This window comes from Schistocerca gregaria, chromosome 2 (assembly GCF_023897955.1).
Source record: "Schistocerca gregaria isolate iqSchGreg1 chromosome 2, iqSchGreg1.2, whole genome shotgun sequence".
Lineage (NCBI taxonomy): Eukaryota > Metazoa > Arthropoda > Insecta > Orthoptera > Acrididae > Schistocerca > Schistocerca gregaria.
In genome coordinates, this window is record NC_064921.1 from 118,775,175 (window position 1) to 118,794,569 (window position 19,395).

General features: G+C 45.5%; 1 protein-coding gene across 1 annotated transcript in view; it reads right to left on the reverse strand.

Moving 5' to 3' along the window:
- LOC126335669 (uncharacterized) overlaps positions 1-19,395 on the reverse strand; it is an 812,396-nt gene that overhangs the window by 724,983 nt on the left and 68,018 nt on the right. The window lies entirely within an intron of this gene.

Genomic DNA, 19,395 nt, shown 5'->3' on the forward strand with positions numbered 1-19,395 from the left:
TTGTGAGTCCCTCAGCTAGAAGATAGTTAGACGGTTCGGGTGCTTTTCAAACCCGTTGACTATTTTCACTGCAACCCTGGCACGGGACCTTTACAAGGTACTAGCAGCCAGGCAAGCTGGAGCAAGGTTTTCTTTGATGGTGTTACTCCTTTGTCACCCACCCTTTATCCAGGCTTGTAACAGGCATACCCTAGTTTCGCATTGTTGGACAGAGGTTGACGAGTCCTTCATTAGTATCTGCTAGGAACAAGAACCTTCCAATCCGCTACAAAAAACAATTGGAAGATCATCTTGAAAAATTGTGTGATGAAAATCATCTTGGTTAACTGACTGGTGAGTACCTGGCTGGTTTCAGGAAGTGACATTCTGCTCAGAACAGATTTTCAACTGGAAAAACGCTATCAGGTGCAAGATGACTGGTCGGCACGGCTTTGATTTTTTAAAAAAACTTCTTCTCAGTTGACAGTGATTAATTATAGAAAGTTCTATAACGATTTTGAGTGGATGATACATCCAGAAATCTGACTACAAAGATTCGGACAGACACGGTTTCTTAAGTGAAATTCTTTGTAGAAATTTGGGACAACTTTTAAGTAATATGTGGTGTCGGGCAAGGTGATGGACTCTATGAAGCTTTTAAGTGCCTAGGAGACGGTCATTCGTGGATGCAAGAATACACTGAGCCAAGAAGAGAGGAACGATGAATGGTTCGGACTAGTGTCCAAACCGAAAAGTGATGTACGCCGATCGCTTCACCTTTGCGGATGAACTAGTCACTTATGCCAACAATACCAACGCAAAAACCAACTGACAAAGGCAGCTGAGAAAGTAAGATTACAGGTTTCCTTTGAGAAAAAATATATGAGAAACATCAGGCATGAGCAAGAATGGATGAATTTAAACCAAGGGAAGATTAAGCATGTAGAGAAATTTAGTTATATAGATGAGATAACATAGAACAACGGGTTAGAATAGGAAGTAATCAATCGAAGGATCTGCAAATTGGACCGAAGTCGCTGTGGTTTGCAACGGGTTATGACAGATACGATTATCAAATCTGGAGGGTAATATGCTTTGGATATTCTGACTGTGAAAAGACAACGCAGGACATAAGAAAGATTTGTAGGCAGTAGTTGGAAAGAAAACAATATTTTTGAGATCAAATGGGGAACTTTACACAAAAAAGTGGTTCGAATGGCTTTGAGCACTATGGGACTTTATATCTGAGGTCATCAGTCCCCTAGAACTTAGAAATTCTTAAACTTAACTAACCTAAGGACATCTCCGCACATCGATGTCCGATGCAGGATTCGAAACTGCGACCGTAACGGTCGCGTGGTTTCAGGCTGAAGCGCCTAGAACCGTTCAGTCACACCGGCCGGCGGGGGGAACTCTACAGGAAGATGGTAACATCATAAATAAAAAGAAAGAGGTTGTTATTCGATGGGCACATCATAGGAACGTCAGATTATCATCTAACAAAAAAATCTGTTGTAAAATTCAGAGAGGATGAGGCCTTCAGGACGACTGCTTGTCAACCACATATTGTAAACGTTTCAGCCAAAATAATGAGAATATTAATAAGACATAAAGTTAAAGGAATCCTTCCAAAATATCAGCGCTTTTGGAATCTGTTAAAGACGACTTAGAGTTGTTTAAGAGCAGGCGTTTACAGGATTCTGAGCGAATGTAGCAAATCTTACGTAGGGAAAATGACGTGCACGGTGCACGAACGCATTATAGAACATCGTCGGTATACTCGAACTTCGCCAAGCAAATAAGTCCGCAATTGCAGAAGACTATTTCCACGCATTCTATGAAATGTAATGAAACCAATTGTGAGTCATATGTCAAACGTTTGGACCTCAATCATCATCAGTGAATCAGTGGATATACGACTATATGCATCCCTTATGAATCGAGACGGTGATTTCCAGTTAAGTTCCCTATTCGACCCGATTATAGAAAACAACTTCTCGTTCTAAGTAATCGGTGTCGTCTTGCATCTTACCTTGCGAAGACAATCGCTTTGACATCGAAGAGCAGAGCAGAGCAGACTTACGGTAGAAGTGCATGCGCTCGAGCAACGCATGCGCAGTGGCAACTAGGACACAACACACATGCCGACGGGGTCTTCAATAGGGGAGCTTCTTTTCTTGTTCATCAGTATTCACCAGAATATATCCAGAAGTCGCTGCACCGAAATATCGTACCAGCAAGTGACAGACATCCAGCAGTTCTCCAGAAACTTTATAGAACAAGAAATCTTGATTTATAAGGCAAAGACAAAAAATGTTACAAGATTACAGGCACATGGTAAGGATGTCAAAGATATCCTTACTGGTATCCCAAATGACAAAATAATGGACAGGAGAAACTACCAGTGTTTTAAACTGGGAGAAAAACTCAAAAAACGAAAGGGCCTCTATGCGAAACAGGAAGTTTGAGAAAATCGACAATGGCACACGAACAAGAGCTAAATATGGAGAGTTATACTCGTTGCTAATTCGTAGTTCATACTTACTGCGAGTGTGAAACGGAAAGAAAACTACACGGTCGCCACTTTACACGCCACAGTCACGCACATAGTGTGGCGGTGATTGAGAACAAAGCTCAGGGACAGCGTTCACTCGTAAGATACACAACTACAGTCCGCATGGCAATATGGGGCAGAATCGTATGCACAACAATCTCTCCTTAACCCGAAGGTTATACAGTGAGCAGAATCCAGGTCACAACGACGGTGTGCGAAATTTGAGACAGACGAAGCACGGCGAGAATAAAACACAAAGAGCCTGTAGCAAGTAAGCAAACTGCAGAAAGACGCTTTATTCCATATTCCACAGTTTGCTGTAGAGTAATCCTTAACGGCTGTGGCTGCAAACATTCTTGCCTCTCTTTTTAGGTAGGGACCTCATAAACTACGTTATGCATTTCATCTCAGGCGAATACCATTGCGCAACACGATTAGCGCATTATGAGAATAGAGAACAAGTTCCGAGTTTCCTGCACAATACAGTTACGCTACCGTCCGGGTGTTTCACAGTAAGCGAGTTAAATGCTGTAGCATCTAAATACTTGCTACAAAGTTGAAGTATACACGTCAGAACGATTTTTGTATGCAAAACGTGTAAACTACACACAGACTCGCTGATTCTGACAGAAGGTGGACCAAATTAAATGTCGCTTCCATCCGTAGAGTGCCAACAATTTTATCAAGGCCGCACAGATGTGAGTCGTGCACAGCGCTAGGAGCGATAGTCAACATCTGTCACAGATGACAATGTCCAAGCAATCGAGGAAGCGACTCGCAGTTGTTGAAGAGTGACAGTCCTGGGAATCAGTCAGCGGATGGGCGTCTCAACAGGCAGTGGTCATTCCATCGTCCGTTTGCAGTTTTAGCACAGAAACCAGGATCCCACTTTACGAGAAAAAGTGGCGGATAGCGACTTCCAGGTGCCTGGGCTAAACAACGCCTTGCCCCTGGCATTCTATTCCCCGATAGTGAACACCTCTCCATGCCCTAGCTTTCGCCTTTGAAAGTCAAGCAAAAACTCACAAGTGGGGTTGACTGGGCTCTGAATCAGTAGGATATGGCTCTCTTTCTTCCGTGGCTCATCACAGACCCAATTGAACTACAGAAAATACCACACACAAAACTGTCACAAGGAAATACACTCCTGGAAATGGAAAAAAGAACACATTGACACCGGAGTGTCAGACCTACCATACTAGCTCCGGACACTGCGAGAGGGCTGTACAAGCAATGATCACACGCACGGCACAGCGGACACACCAGGAACCGCGGTGTTGGCCGTCGAATGGCGCTAGCTGCGCAGCATTTGTACACCGCCGCCGTCAGTGTCAGCCAGTTTGCCGTGGCATACGGAGCTCCATCGCAGTCTTTAACACTGTTAGCATGCCGCGACAGCGTGGACGTGAACCGTATGTGCAGTTGACGGACTTTGAGCGAGGGCGTATAGTGGGCATGCGGGAGGACGGGTGGACGTACCGCCGAATTGCTCAAAACGTGGGGCGTGAGGTCTCCACAGTACATCGATGTTGTCGCCAGTGGTCGGCGGAAGGTGCACGTGCCCGTCGACCTGGGACCGGACCGCAGCGACGCACGGATGCACGCCAAGACCGTAGGTTCCTACACAGTGCCGTAGGGGACCGCACCGCCACTTGCCAGCAAATTAGGGACACTGTTGCTCCTGGGGTATCGGCGAGGACCATTCGCAACCGTCTCCATGAAGCTGGGCTACGGTCCCGCACACCGTTAGGCCGTCTTCCACTCACGCCCCAACATCGTGCAGCCCGCCTCCAGTGGTGTCGCGACAGGCGTGAATGGAGGGACGAATGGAGACGTGTCGTCTTCAGCGATGAGAGTCGCTTCTGCCTTGGTGCCAATGATGGTCGTATGCATCTTTGGCGCCGTGCAGGTGAGCGCCACAATCAGGACTGCATACGACCGAGCACACAGGGCCAACAGCCAGCATCATGGTGTGGGGAGCGATCTCCTACACTGGCCGTACACCTCTGGTGATCGTCGAGGGGACACTGAATAGTGCTCGGTACATCCAAACCGTCATCGAACCCATCGTTCTACCATTCCTAGACCGGCAAGGGAACTTGCTGTTCCAACAGGACAATGCACGTCCGCATGTATCCCGTGCCACCCAACGTGCTCTAGAAGGTGTAAGTCAACTACTCTGGCCAGCAAGATCTCCGGATCTGTCCCCCATTGAGAATGTTTGGGACTGGATGAAGCGTCGTCTCACGCGGTCTGCACGTCCAGCACGAACGCTGGTCCAACTGAGGCGCCAGGTGGAAATGGCATGGCAAGCCGTTCCACAGGACTACATCCAGCATCTGTACGATCGTCTCCATGGGGCAATAGCAGCCTGCATTGCTGCGAAAGGTGGATATACACTGTACTAGTGCCGACATTGTGCATGCTCTGTTGCCTGGTCTATGTGCCTGTGGTTCTGTCAGTGTGATCATGTGATGTATCTGACCCCAGGAATGTGTCAATAAAGTTTCCCCTTCCTGGGACAATGAATTCACGGTGTTCTTATTTCAATTTCCAGGAGTGTAGAAGGAATTAATATACCAGTAGACAGGTTAATCCCTACAGTCTCTAAGGTCAGTTATTACCAGCATTAAACATTTATTAATGGACAGCGACAGACTCAGACTGTGATGAATTTAAATCAAGTATAAATGAAATATGGTACCAGTTCAGCAATGGACTGCCACGTATCAATATAAAGCAAACCATTGCGTCCCTACATACCTGCTACATGTAACATCTTTCTGTTACCTGTTTGACGAATTCTAGTCCCTGCGCCCCATAGTTTTTGTCTAATGCTGTTGCGTTCTGCACCATGTTATTCCTGCGCATTAATCTGTCTCCTCGTAAGACTGTTCCATTCCCTTTTTGTCTCACATTCTATTGTTGGCACTATTAATTTCAGCTTAATTCATCGACATAATTGTTGACACTTCACTTTCTGGTGCATGAAGCATGTTAACTTTCACCGTATTAAAGAACAAAAACAAGGTTGGATGAGAATGGTAAAGGTTGTACCTATTTCGATATCTGCCGTAAGTGATTTACGGATGTTACGAAACATCCACGCCTGGGAGGCTAAATTGGGATTCGAACCATCATAGTTCCGAATCCAAGTCTAGTTCTTTTTACAGTGCTACATCGGTCGTAGGTGTTGGGGATAATGTAATTAGTTCGGCAACAATGCACCAATCTCTATTTGAGCGCAAGCTGACAAACTCGGCATTCCCCGTGTATTCACTTTGCCAATTTTCTAGTAGAAACGAAAACAAATTGTGTTTGTAGTTGGACATTGAAAAATTTGCATTTCCACGTATCCGTGAAAACACATGTGAAATTATGAAACATTCGTATAGAGATGTCGGTCATTTTCTCTACGCTGCTCGCAACTACTACGAGTTTATACTGTGCTACGAGGAGGCCTCTACAGAGCTCTATAGAAGGCTGTTGTTTCCGCCTACAGCTATCAAAGGCGCGCTGTCAGTCGTCCGGGATTTCCTTAAGTTATCTCTCCTGCAGGAGAAAAAAAAGTATTAAGACTTCAAGCATGATGCGGCATTTTTTCACGCATCTCGTTGTTACTGACGCCATATCTCTTTAACAATGTCTCGTACAATGATATGTTTGTGCAGAAACGTTCAGCAGCATAGGTGGATACTATCAGCATAAAGACATATCGAATAAAAATGAGCGTATGACATCGTTGGCCGGGAGGCCCCATTCGGGGAAGTTCGGCCGCCAAGTGCCAGTCTGTTTTCATTCGACTTGCGCGCCGGGTTGAGAATGAAATTATGATGAGGACAACACAACACTCAGTCCACGAGAGGAGAAAGTCTCCAACCCGGCCGGGAACCGAACCGTACCCGGGTCCGCTTGCATGGGAGATTAAGCAGGCGGACATATACCGAACAGGTAGTAGAAGAGAAGTAATACGTTTAGACGTGCACGATGCTGCAGTTTTTCACGCATATCAGTGTCTATAACGCCATATATCCTTATGTACGTATCACGACAGTGACGTAAGTCTGTACGTACATTCAGCGGCTTATGTGGATTTTGTCTGCAAAATGTGTTGCAAAAAGAGTTATTAGCAAAGAAGTAATAAATTTAATCTTGGTGCACAATGAGGCAGCTTTTCACGCATCTCGGTTTGTATGACATCATGTCTCCCGTGGTACCGTGATGTAATTTACTAGGTGCGTTTAGCGGAATATGTGGATACTGCCTTCGAAATTATTGCGAATACAGTTAGTAGTACAGAAATATTCAATTTAAGCGTTATGCGTGATGTTTCAGTTTTCTACACATCTCACTCTTTATGACGCCATATAATCATAACAGGTAGGTGTTTCTTACCCCGCAGCAATTGTTTCCTGACAATAAGGGATATGTGTATGAAGTTTGGTTGAAATCTGTCGATTGGTTTAGGAGGAAATGTGCAACATACAATCAGACAGCACACACACACACACACACACACACACACACACACACACACACACACACACACAACCACACATTTTTATAATATGTATGGATTTTTCTGGAATCAGTAGTTCTGAAGCTCCACTTTTCCGCTTTATTTTTTTGTTTTTTATTTACTTAGGCCTACCTCTCTTTTCTTCGACAAGTTTTGGAATCGCAGCCGTATTTTTAGACGCTCTTGTATAGAAACAATACAGAGAGATTTAGTGTCAACATAGATATTAATGTTGCTAAATTATTTTACAACAAATTTATCCCTATACTGACAATTGTTTATATAGTACACAGAATGACATCAATCCCTACCAAGCATCATCATTTTCGTGGACCTTTTCCCACTTCAAGGCTGGGTCGGCCATGTTAATACGGATTTGGCAATGTTAGAGTCAGAGGGTGGCTGGATACTCTTCCTGTCGCCACCCCATACCCCCTGGGACCTAACCTAACCTAACCTAGTGTACCCCAGCTGTTTGCGGCTAGTGTAAGCCATAAAATAGTGCGAACTTTTCCAGATGTCCGCGAGGAGTGTAACTGAGGTGGGGCATCGGGACAAGCCCGGCATTCACCTAGTGGGATGTGGGAAAAAAAAGGGCCACGTCCAGGCTGGCCAGCTCACCAGCCATCGTCGTTAATCCGCTGGGCGGATTCGATTCGGGGCCAGCGCGCTTACGCGAGTCCAAGAAGCAGCGCATTAGCGCCCTCGCCTGACCTGGCGGCTAAGCCCGAGTAAGCATCAAATTTAGTTTCGGTTACAGACAGCTACGTAATCCTCCAAGCAAATACTTTTACTTCACCATATGAATAAAACAGCTACTATGTATCTGAAGTTTCTGAAATTGTCAACATAGAATAAAACATATTCTGAATAACGTATAATCATCACTCGTTGTTCAGAACAAAAACTTAGCCGTGGACTTCTGTTTGATATCTAAATCTCACGGAATGCATCATATATCGAGTGTAACAGTATCATTCATGACCGACAGCAGTTGATTATAGTGTTTATAACTACTACTCGATCAAATGAGGTGTGCAAGTCTTTCAACGACTTATTGTCGTCGTCTCCTTTACTGTATCACTGCGTATCGTTGGGTCATTAGTAAGGATTTATTTTTTTTAAATACTGAAATTTAACAGAAACGTTTAACGCAGTTCGTGGTGTTGGTCGCTCATCCCGCATCGGACTGATAAATGGCCCCTTCATTTGGCGGATGGGAACGAATCGATACAATTAAGTGAGGCTGGAAATGTTAAATTGCGTGGCAGATACGGATAGCGCTGACTGTCCCCCCTGTGGCATTTGATTCCGGGCACGATTTACTTCCGCGCAGCGACTGGAGTGGTTATTTGGTGTATGAGCGTCAGCCAGGCGTGTACAGCGATAACGAAATGCGCCGCTGCCGCCCGAATTTTTTGGCCACATGAACTCGAAAAAGCACGCAATTGTTATTTGCAAGCACATTACAATGGGGAGTATTGAAAACACCCTGTAAAATATATTACGAGAGAAAAACTTTGATTTCTACTCATAGTAGAATAAAGTTCTCGATGAGGCCAGGTTGATAAGTCTATGAGGTTTTTGCGGAATTTCGAAATTCAGCTCATTTTTCTGTCTTGAAAGCAGTAAAACGGATTCAGTCAATATACTGGTGTCGTTTCCACTAGACTGAATGGGTCTTTTCACGAGGTCATAAATACGCTGTAGCAGCAGAATTTCCTCATACGTTAAGCTTCTTTCAGCACGGTTTAAAGAGGAATAACGTTTTGCGTGCTGGTAACTACAACTAACAAGTAGGCACAGGGTCCTATTCGATGCCCTGATCACTTATAGTGGAGAAGTTTTAGGGAGAAATATGAAACGATTTAAAGGCGTAACGTCAACAATAGCAACATGGCTATGTAAGCACAATTACCGATTCAAAAACGATACTTTACTGTTGTGACAACCCTCTGGAAGAACGAGAGATACTTATAAAGTTTTAACGACCACCATAAAACAGTTATGTAATTCGATGGTTATTTTGTTTGCAGATATTTGTGTACAACTAAATGAAAGGCTGTTTTTTCTTCCATATTCATTTCACTTATTTTTACTAGTGAAGAATCTTCAGCAGTCTGAAATGCAATTCGTTTTCATATATAGTAACTGCGTTTTATATAGCATAGTTGTTACTAGGTTACATTTTGATGTTATTCTTTTGTTTTCAGGTGTGAACTTCTGTAGCACAAGTATGGTGATACTGACCTAAACTTTGTTTATACTTAATTTGTGATATTATTAGTGTGTACACGCCGTCCTGGGGTTGTTCTTAGATTGCCTGCGAACACAGAATGTTCGGTTTTCGGTGTATTACGAACGCATTTCGACGTGACACTTCGCTTCCACTGTCCATTGTATTTTCGTTTGGTATGTTTACTATATGTAATTTTTCCCAGTGTCGCTCTGTTTTCTGTCGTCTTGTGTTGGTTGGTGTTATGGTGCCCCCATACTTAGTGTAATATGTATATGTTTGTTGCGTATATATATTGTAAAGCATGAACTTTTTAAAATACACTCGCAGATAACAATTCAGTGATTACGATCATCGCCAGTAAAAATATAACAATGGTGCAGAACATACTCTGACTAAACAATAACACAAAAAATACCACCACACACGCAGAGAGACACAGATACAAATTTGACGAGCAAAAGAAGACGATCAAAAAGTACAGTGTGACAGTTGGAAACACTACAGGTATTAAACAATGCACAACAAGACACAGTGAATAATGGAAGCGAGGTGTTAAGTCTAAATGTGTAGACAACTGGTCATTAAACATCACGAAATTTGTTTTACAGTAGTATTTTATCACCTAACAACAAAATATTAAGAAAAATGTGCAATGCCGTAACAGATCTGTAATTATTGTATAACAAAATTAATATAGACTAAAACAAACTATATTTCAGGCCACTGAATGTGCTCTACAAAGAAAAAGAAGCGAAGGTCTATTGGAACAATAAAAACAGCCTTTCATATTAGTTGCATTAGATGAACAACATCCCAACAGTATGACAACAACTGGGGAACGACGGAAAATGTAAAGAAAATAACGATACATGTATAGTCCTGATAAAAATCGAAACCTCACAGAACAGAACCGCAACACGCCGTTACAGGAGCCAAAGCCATGTCGTGCATCGCCAGGGTAAACAAAGTTCATTGATGAAGTACTGTATCGTGTGGTCATTTGTTTCTTGCATTAGAAGGGGACAGTACGGAACAATCATTGCTAACACGGTGGAAGTAAATAGTGACAATGCACGATCATATGATACATAAGACTGTCACGCATTTGATCTTTGGGAAATTCTGCTAGCGTGTGAGAGACAAATATTCCGATTGATACTGGACTCGGAAATTTTCAGCAGTCGCTGGAGTGAACTAGTCAAGTTCGTGGAGACCTTGGTTTCGCGTAGACAATGTTGGACTTTGAAAAAACCTTATGAATTTCAGACTTTGATTATTTGTTGTGGGAAAGAAGTATGATAGTGATCTGAACATTCGAACTTCGATTAATACCCATAACAACTGCATGTGCGACTCGCAATGTTGTGTTCGGTTTTACGAACACAGTAAGATCAATGTTGTTTGATAAACTGTTCAATACAGAAACAATACAGGCAATTCTATCTTAATGGCAGGTATACCAGCTCTGAAATCGCATTAATTCCCTAATTTTACGGTGGGCATGAAGTAAAAGCAGATACTTCCTGTGTGGTTCCCAGAGACACACAGAAAATTTAGAGCCAAATTCAATTCATTAAGAGCTTCTTTGGGCTATCAAATTTTGCCTCACTCTCCGTATTCTCCTGACATCGCACACAGTAAGTTCTTCATCTATCCTGCACCGTTGTATACCGAAGATAAAATTCTGGTGTAGGCCAACCTGTACTTCAAATAGAGGGAAAAACTTCAAACAGAGAAAAACTTTTGTCGGAGGATGAACTAACTGGCAGACTGTTACTGTGACTATTTACAAAGTGATAAGAAATTGATCAGTTATTCTCTCACTATGTTTTCTGCATCATCCACGTACTGCTTCTCACAATGCATTCTTCATTGGGGTGGTTGAAATGGCTCTGAGGACTATGGGATTTAATTTCTGAGCTCATCAGTCCCCTAGAACTTAGAACTACTTAAACCTAACTAACCTAAGGACATCACACACATCCATGTCCGAGGTAGGATTCGAACCTGCGACCGCAGTGCTCGCGCGGTTCCAGACTGTAGTGCCTAGAACCGCTCGGCCACTCTGGCCGGCTCTTCATTGGGCCAAGCAGATGGAAGGCGAAAGGACCAATGTCCGGCCTGCAGTGTGGATAAGGAAGAACAGTCCCATGGTGTTTTGTGAGGTAAAATTGGGTGCGCAGACTTGTGTGAAGTCTTGCCTTGTCATGGAAAACGAGAAGTTCGTTTGCATTACTGTGGCGAGGAGCACGATGAAGGCATTTCCTCAATTGTGTGACAGCATCAAATACAGTTCAGAGTTAATCGTCGCAACATGAGGGAGGACATCCAACGGAGTAACCCACTCGGAGTCACAGAATACCATCCGCATGACGAGACTGCCTGAGAGTGCCGCTTTCAACTTTTTCTTCGGAGGATTGCCGTTTGGTTTCCGGTTCCAAGCGATGAACCCACGATTCGTCGCCTGTGATGATGTTCATCACAAAGCTGTCACAATAAGTCTCATAACTTGCAAGCAGTTCCGCACATATGATCGTTCGTTGCTCTTTATGGTCGGTTTATGTTACTCGTCGGTGAACCTAGATGGTACACACTTTGAGTAGCCCAACTGGCGGGCGAGTGTGGTCGCACAGCGAACAGAGATGTCCAGTTGAGCAGCCAAACGTTTCTGAACCGTCAGTCACCTCAAATGTGAATGTCTGCAAGTTTCAACACTGCGGGAGTTACAACTGTGCGTGGCCGGCCTTCCATTCTGCCAGTGCCTATTACTATATGCGATGCTCTGGTTTTTCGCCCAAAAGAACTCAATAACAACTTTTGCTTGAAAAGCACCTCCGTTATAGACGTGATTTTGAAAGCTGCATATAGCGCCGCCACTTATCGGAACTGCATGAAACCACAGGAGTTAAAAAAAAAAAGTCCTGTGACGAGGGCCTCCCGTCGGGTAGACCGCTCGCCTGGTGCAAGTCTTTCGATTTGACGCCACTTCGGCGACTTGCGCGTCGATGGGGATGAAATGATGATTAGGACAACACAACACTCAGTCCCTGAGCGGAGAAAATCTCTGACCCAGCCGGGAATCGAAGCCGGGTCCTTAGGATTGACAGTCCGTCGCGCAGACCACTCTTTTTTTTTTTTTTTTTTTTTGAACTTTGATAATTGACACACGATCACGTAAACTATACTGCTCTGTGTACCTGTGCAGCTTCGCAAAATAATTGTCTGAAAATAAAAATTAAACTTTTCACTCGAGGGAAGACTTGAACCAAGGACCTCTTTTTTTTTGTTTTTTTTTCCTACCAACTTTTTTATCGTCTTTTTTTATTTTTTTATTTTTTTGATCCGACGACCTTTTTTATATAAATAAAGAAAGAAAATTACCTCTTCCACTTCAGGCGTTGGCCCCTATCACCCATACTACCCCCAAAAACCTATCTAGCCTGAAAACAAAAACAAAGCTAGTGCCACCGCCACTTTCATCCTAAAGCTAACTAGGACGGCCGTTCGCCACCACTTCAGGTTTCGCCAACGCAACAAAAATTAAATACGCCTCTGAACTTTTTATAAAAAAATAATAATAAAAGGAGAAAGGAAAAGGGTATAATACTTTATTATATTTTATTTGTTGTCCATTTTGTTCTTAGTTTTTTCTCGTGTATTTATTTGGATTGGAAACGCAGGTCTCCAGCCCACTTTTTGTTAATCTTTTTTTATTTATATAGGTATCAATGTGCGAACAGTCATAATTAATCAAGCCTGGAAAACCTAAACCAGAATGAAGACACCATCGAAGATATTAAACGTAAATAACATGAAAAGAAAGCTACCACGTCGTAGTTAGGCTTCCCAGCGACTGCGCCCACTGATAAGGATTGTTCAATACATGCTCGTTTGCAGGTCGTTCTGACCTCATCTGCCGCTGCCTGGAACATTCCAGGTGCGCGGCGGGCTGTGAAAGGCACTCCATATGTAGTTTGCAAAGCATTGTCGATATCTGGTATGCCCGAAAATAGCATGAGGTCTTTCTTGCAAATAGAGCCAGAAGTCAAGGAAATTCTTGTGTCCGTCACGACAGAGGTAATGGACAGCATGTCCACGTATCCAGGTGACGGAGTTGCTTCGAGTCTTGGGGTAAAATGTCTCATCCGGAAATAATAACGTGCGTGCAGATATATGCTCCAGCCTAACTCGCAAGAGATAAGCCAGCATCTGCCGCACTATGTGCCAAACCGGTTCCGCCTCTCCACAGCTGATGCGGTGCTCGTCAGAATCTACTGTGTTACAACCCACACAATTGGGAGATTCTGCCATGTGGATATTGTAGAGACGTTCTTGAGTCACCAACTTCCCATTAACTACTACGTACCATTGGGAAACAACGTCGGAATCAAACATGGCATCGTGTACAGTCTTCCACACCACGCACCACCGTACGTCAGGATATTTTACTTCGACCACATTTAGGGGGCGGCGTTGCAGCATGTCGTGATATAGGCGTCGAGTCGTGGCCATTTGTGATGTCGTGAGCGCTACACTGCAATAATTTTGTTCTAAATAGAAACGTCCTATATAAAAGAGGGGTGCTGGGATGTCCTGTAGTGGCACCGGCGCTCTTAGTGAAGCAGGTCGTAGCGCCGTCAGAAGCAGACTCGTTAGGCTCGTAGGACAACGGCGTAGCAGACATAAATGTGAACTAACATAGAGGGCAATGGCCCTATCATGGACGTTGACTAGGCCGATACCACCTTTTTCCTTGGGGAGGGTAAGAGATACGTATCTGATCTTCAGTAACATACCAGCGGTGACGAAGTATCCCAGCGCTGCCATAATGCTACGACCCAAGGGTTTCGGAATGGGTAGCGTTTGGGCAACATGCGGTATGCGGGATGCAAGGTATACATTGGCATAATACGCCCGCTGAACAATGTTCAGGGATCGCAAGCGCTGATTTGCAATTCCGGGCCTAATTTGGTGAAGAGGGCGTCGATAAATGAGCGTCGTCGCGCGTCGCACGTCGTTCCTGAACTCTCAGCCCAAGAAGCGGACAGTATCACTGAAGCGTAAGGGAGCAATGTGTTCCTGCGGTAGCCCAATCTCGATGCTCAAGGCGACAGACTTGTCAACGTTGATTTGGCTACCAGAAGCTGCACCGTAGGTTACAATCCAGTCCAACGCCGCGGCCATATCGACAGCTCCTCGTATGACGATCATCAAATCATCCGCATATGCGGTGCATCGATAGATGGAGCCGCCGAACTGTATCCCAGTGAGCCTGTCTCGGAGACCACACAACAAAGGTTCTAAGGTCAATGGAAATAACAACGTTGATAATTGACATCCCTGTCGTACTGATCGGCGGATCGGCATGGGTGCCGTCAGTCTTCCATTACTCGAGAAGTAGCCCCATGCAGAAGGCGTGTCAACACTGTGATAAAGGGGTCGGGATATTCCATGCGCCGTAGAACGGCCGTGAGGAAAGTGTGGCCCACACGGTCAAAAGCCTGGCTAAAGTCGATAGACGCCAGGGCTGCCGGCAAACGTCTCACCCGTGCAAGGGAGATGAGATCTCTGTAACGACATAACGCAGTTCTGATGTTGTTGGGTCCTCCTAAGGACATCTGATCGCTGGACAGGACGTGAAATAGTGTGCCCCGAAGACGTTCTGATAGCAGCCTCGAAAAGATCTTGAAGTCGCTGATCAGTAACGTTAAGGGGCGATAATCGCGGACATGATTCCGTCCCTTCGGCTTATGGATGGGAACAATCAGTTCTTCCAAGAACGATGCAGGCAACGGTATACCCGGGGACATCAATTCCTGACAAATTGCAACCCAACACGGTACCAACAGTTGTTTAAATACTCGATAGAACTCTAATGGTAATCCATCGATTCCTGGTGATTAATGGGGAGTACCTTTACCAATGGCGTCGAGCACTTCCTCTTCTGTCACTTCTCCCAGTAAAGTCGGTACCATGTCTGGTGGAACTGTACCGTGGACATGTGCTGACACGGAGTCTACCGTCGCCATATCAGAGAGCACTGAAGAATAAAGTTGAGCGTAATGCCCATAGAAGGCTTCTGCTATATCTGCTTGTTCTGCCACGTGTCGGCCGTCGTCCGTTATCATGTCGGTTACCAGTGCCCTACGGCGCCTCCTGCGTTCTAGGAGCACGTGGTGCATAGATGGCCTTTCTGATTGTATCGTGTCTGGAGCACGCGACCGTATAAGAGCGCCTTGTAAATGATGGCTTGCTAAGGAGATGAGTTGCGCTTTCGCGCGATTGACTATGATCTGCCGGTCAGGTGAGGGCTCCATAGCAAGACATTCCCGTAGGACGGTGTAATAAAAGTTTTCCGTGCTCCTCCTCCATGCCGCCGCTTCCCGGCCGTAAGCCATGAAGGTGCGCCTAAGAGCAGGCTTCGCACATTCAATCCACCAACTGAGGGTCGATCGGTAACGACCACGACGCTGTAAGGACGCGTTCCACGACTCTTCGATAGCACCTTTACAAGCCGGCTCGTCCAGATGGGCGACGTTCAGTTTCCAGGGGGGCCTACTGCGCCACATACGTGCAGGTTGGAGGGCAATGGTGCAAATATAGGCTGTGTGGTCGGTGAATACAGTGGGCCAGAGCTCTGCTCCTCTCGTCGCCATCGAAAGGGTGCTTGTGACGTAAATCCTGTCTAACCGACTTGATGAATGACTTGTATAATGGGTGTATCCAGGAGCTGGGCCATGGATGTGACGCCACGTGTCAATCAGGTGGAGGTCACGCACTGGCATTTCCAACTCCGCACACGGGACGTGATGTGGCTGCTGATCAGACGGAGATAATGTACAGTTAAAATCTCCTCCGATCACCATATCGTCTAGGTGGTCCATAAGTAGACGCGTAATATCTTCCGAAAAAAGCGGGCCCGATCTCTCCGTCTCCCTGATCCTGACGGGGCATATACATTAATGAGTCGTACACCGTTGACAGTTACCGCCATGGCTCTTGCACTCGGTAAGTACAGTACGTCCGTAGCCGTCAGACCGTCTCGTAGCAGAACAGCTACACCACAATCGGTAGAAGAGGCGTGGGAGATGTGGGCGGTATATCCGTAGAAGTCAGGGAAACTAGCGACACATACTTCCTGTAAGAGGGCCACGTCGACGTCCGCCGCATCAAGCATGCGTTGTAGCATTGTCAGTTTGTGTGGTGCCCTTATCGCGTTGATATTGATTGTGGCAAGGCGAAAGGTGTGCTGCCTAGCCTCTTCACCTAGGGTAGACCCCATAGCAATCAAAGCTAACCGCGAGAGATGCCGGCCCCGCCAAACCAGTTACAAATTAAGAGTCTTTCATGCTAGGAGTGGCATCCCCAATGCCACCCCCTCCCCTGTCACCCGTGCCCTCTTCAGGAAGTTCTTCAACATCGTCCGACCACAGTGGCTGCAACACCATGCTGTGTAGCTGATCGGCACCTAAATCTCCCTCACGTACGTCGTCTTTGGTAGAGGTAGACGCAGCGCCATCCATCGACGCGACCTGCTGCATCTGTGGTGCAAGAAGTAACTTGGCACTCGTGGTATGGGAAAGTGAACCGTCTACACCACTTAGATCCTCAACAGGCGCAGCATCCATGCCGTCTGATGAGATGTCACCTTCTTGACCGGCCGTGTGTAGGAGGCATTCGTCAGAAGGGGTCCGTCGACGTCGCTTCCGTCGTCGAGGTGAACGTTGCTTTCGAACGTGGACATCCGTATCCGAATGTGGGAGGCAATCCAGAGTCGTATCACCTTCCGCTAGGAAAGCCGCGGTTGGGACAATGTTCGAGTCCACGTCCATCGCGTTCTGAATGTTATGTTGCGTCTTGAGTCCGTGAGACTGTTGCTGCGGTTGTTGCTGTTGAGGGGTCGACATATGGGTTAGAATCGGGTGTCCTTCCTCTTCCTCCCTTGGTACTTCTGGCGTCGATGGGTGTGGCTGATCGCCCGTTTCGTCCTCAACTATGGTGCGCATCGTCGTCTGAGCGTACGTGAGGGGCAGGATTGTCGTCCCTGTCGGGGAAACGGAGGCTCCCACTGGTATCTGCGCAATTCGACGTTGTAAGCAGCTCGATCGAACATGGCCTTCCTGCCCACATCCGGAACAGGTACGCGGCTGACCGTCGTACATGATGATTGCACGACAGCCACCGATATTAAAATAGGACGGCACATGTTTCTTGAGCTCAAATTTAATTTGGCGCACACCATTGTAGACCTTATACGTCGAAAAAGTTTGCCACATTTCTGCAACGTGGCTGATAATATTGCCATATGGTCGGAAGGCGTCCTTGACAACTTCCTCTGGGACCTCGAAGGGGAGCTCAAAAACCCTCACAGTCCTTAGGCCCATGCCTGCATGATCCACCGTCACTGCACCGATATGCCCGTCAGAATGTTTGAATCTGAGAGAGTTCGAGTATTTAGACACCACTGTCGCGCAGACCTCTGCACTGGTCATTTTAACGTAAACCACACTCGCCGTTATAGAAAAATGTATTCCGACGACAGTCGCCGGATCTAAACGTAGATGGTCGCGTATAAACTGTTCTATTTCATAGGCTCGAGGACGCGCGTGATCTGGTTGGAAAGTAATTTTGATCGTATCGTGGCGCCATGTGTGTGCCATAGTCGCACTGAACTTGGAACTAATACAACTCGCGCCGCGAGAAGGTAAACACAAGCAAGCGCTCACGGTCGCGCACGGCGGGGCGCAGCGGACGTCCTCGCCCCACCGCAGCCGAAAGCAGACTGGACCACTCAGCTACCGGGGGCGGACGGTAATATTCGACGATGTTCAGCAACAAATGCCGCATCTTTACAACCGAAACTGGCCGAGAAAAAAAATGTTGTCTTATTTATAGAACGCCGGTCGCATTTTCTGCATGTCATCATTTCGCTGTAAGGAACAAAATAATGGAGATCCCAGCTTGATGCAATATTTTCGTCCTGATAACATTGAGAAGCCGTGTGCATTAATATCGTGAGTAAATAAGGCGTTCTATTTAGCTAAGAATCTTCTCTTACGGCCTCACAGGAGTCATTATAGTCTGTTCGAGATCTTCCTACCACAAACAAATCCGACATAGCCACTTGGAATCGAACGGGTGGCGTTTGATCCCCAACGGAGAAATGCATGAATAATGCTAAATTCCTACCATACTCGACAAGTCTTTGATACAAGAGCCACAGATGGAAATCGAAACTGAGCATTAAATGCCACGTAAAAAGATAAATTATGAATACCTTAATTACAGGATAAAATCTTCGTTGTCATCGTAATAGTGCATCTTAATAACCTCCTTACATGTTTGTTATACACCTTGTAATTATATTTCCTTTTCTTTTGTCCTTTTTCTCAGATGTGACATCCGTAGGTTGTTGGACATTTTAGAAAATTTGTGGTAAGATCTTATGAGACCAAACTGCTGAGATCATCGGTCCCAAAGTTTACACACTACTTAATCTAACTTAAACTAACTTACGCCAAGGACAATACACACACCCATACCCGAGGGAGGACTCGAACCTCCGACGGGAGAGCCGCGCGAACCGTGACAGGACGCCTGAGACCGCGCGGCTGTAGGTTGTTGAAACTGTTTGACCACACAGTATGAAAGAGGTAATTTCACACATCTTACGCTTACGTGCAACCATTGAACATCGCAGATTGTCACGTAATTAAACCTACAATTTATTCCTTGTACTCCACTCGAAGCGGAGACCGTTACTATAAGTAGATTGTATAATCGATGCAATAATTATCAGTTCGTACTCGTGTACAGCCCAAAGACATAAAACGTGCTGGGCCACATGACACATGTAACAGTAATAACAATCGCAGTAGCTTTAAAGTGAAATAACGGGTCGATAAATTCCTTTATTCTGTATTGTGGAAACGTGTTTACTGCACGTCAGTCTCATTTCCTTTTCGTACTACACATACAGATGTGTGTTTCTCGTGCGACCGTGTGCGTTACACGAGACACTACCGATGTGTATTCTGTCACTAGAGTGAATTTATGCTGTATCAAAGGTGGGGAAATTGCCATTAAGGTACTCTACACCGCATA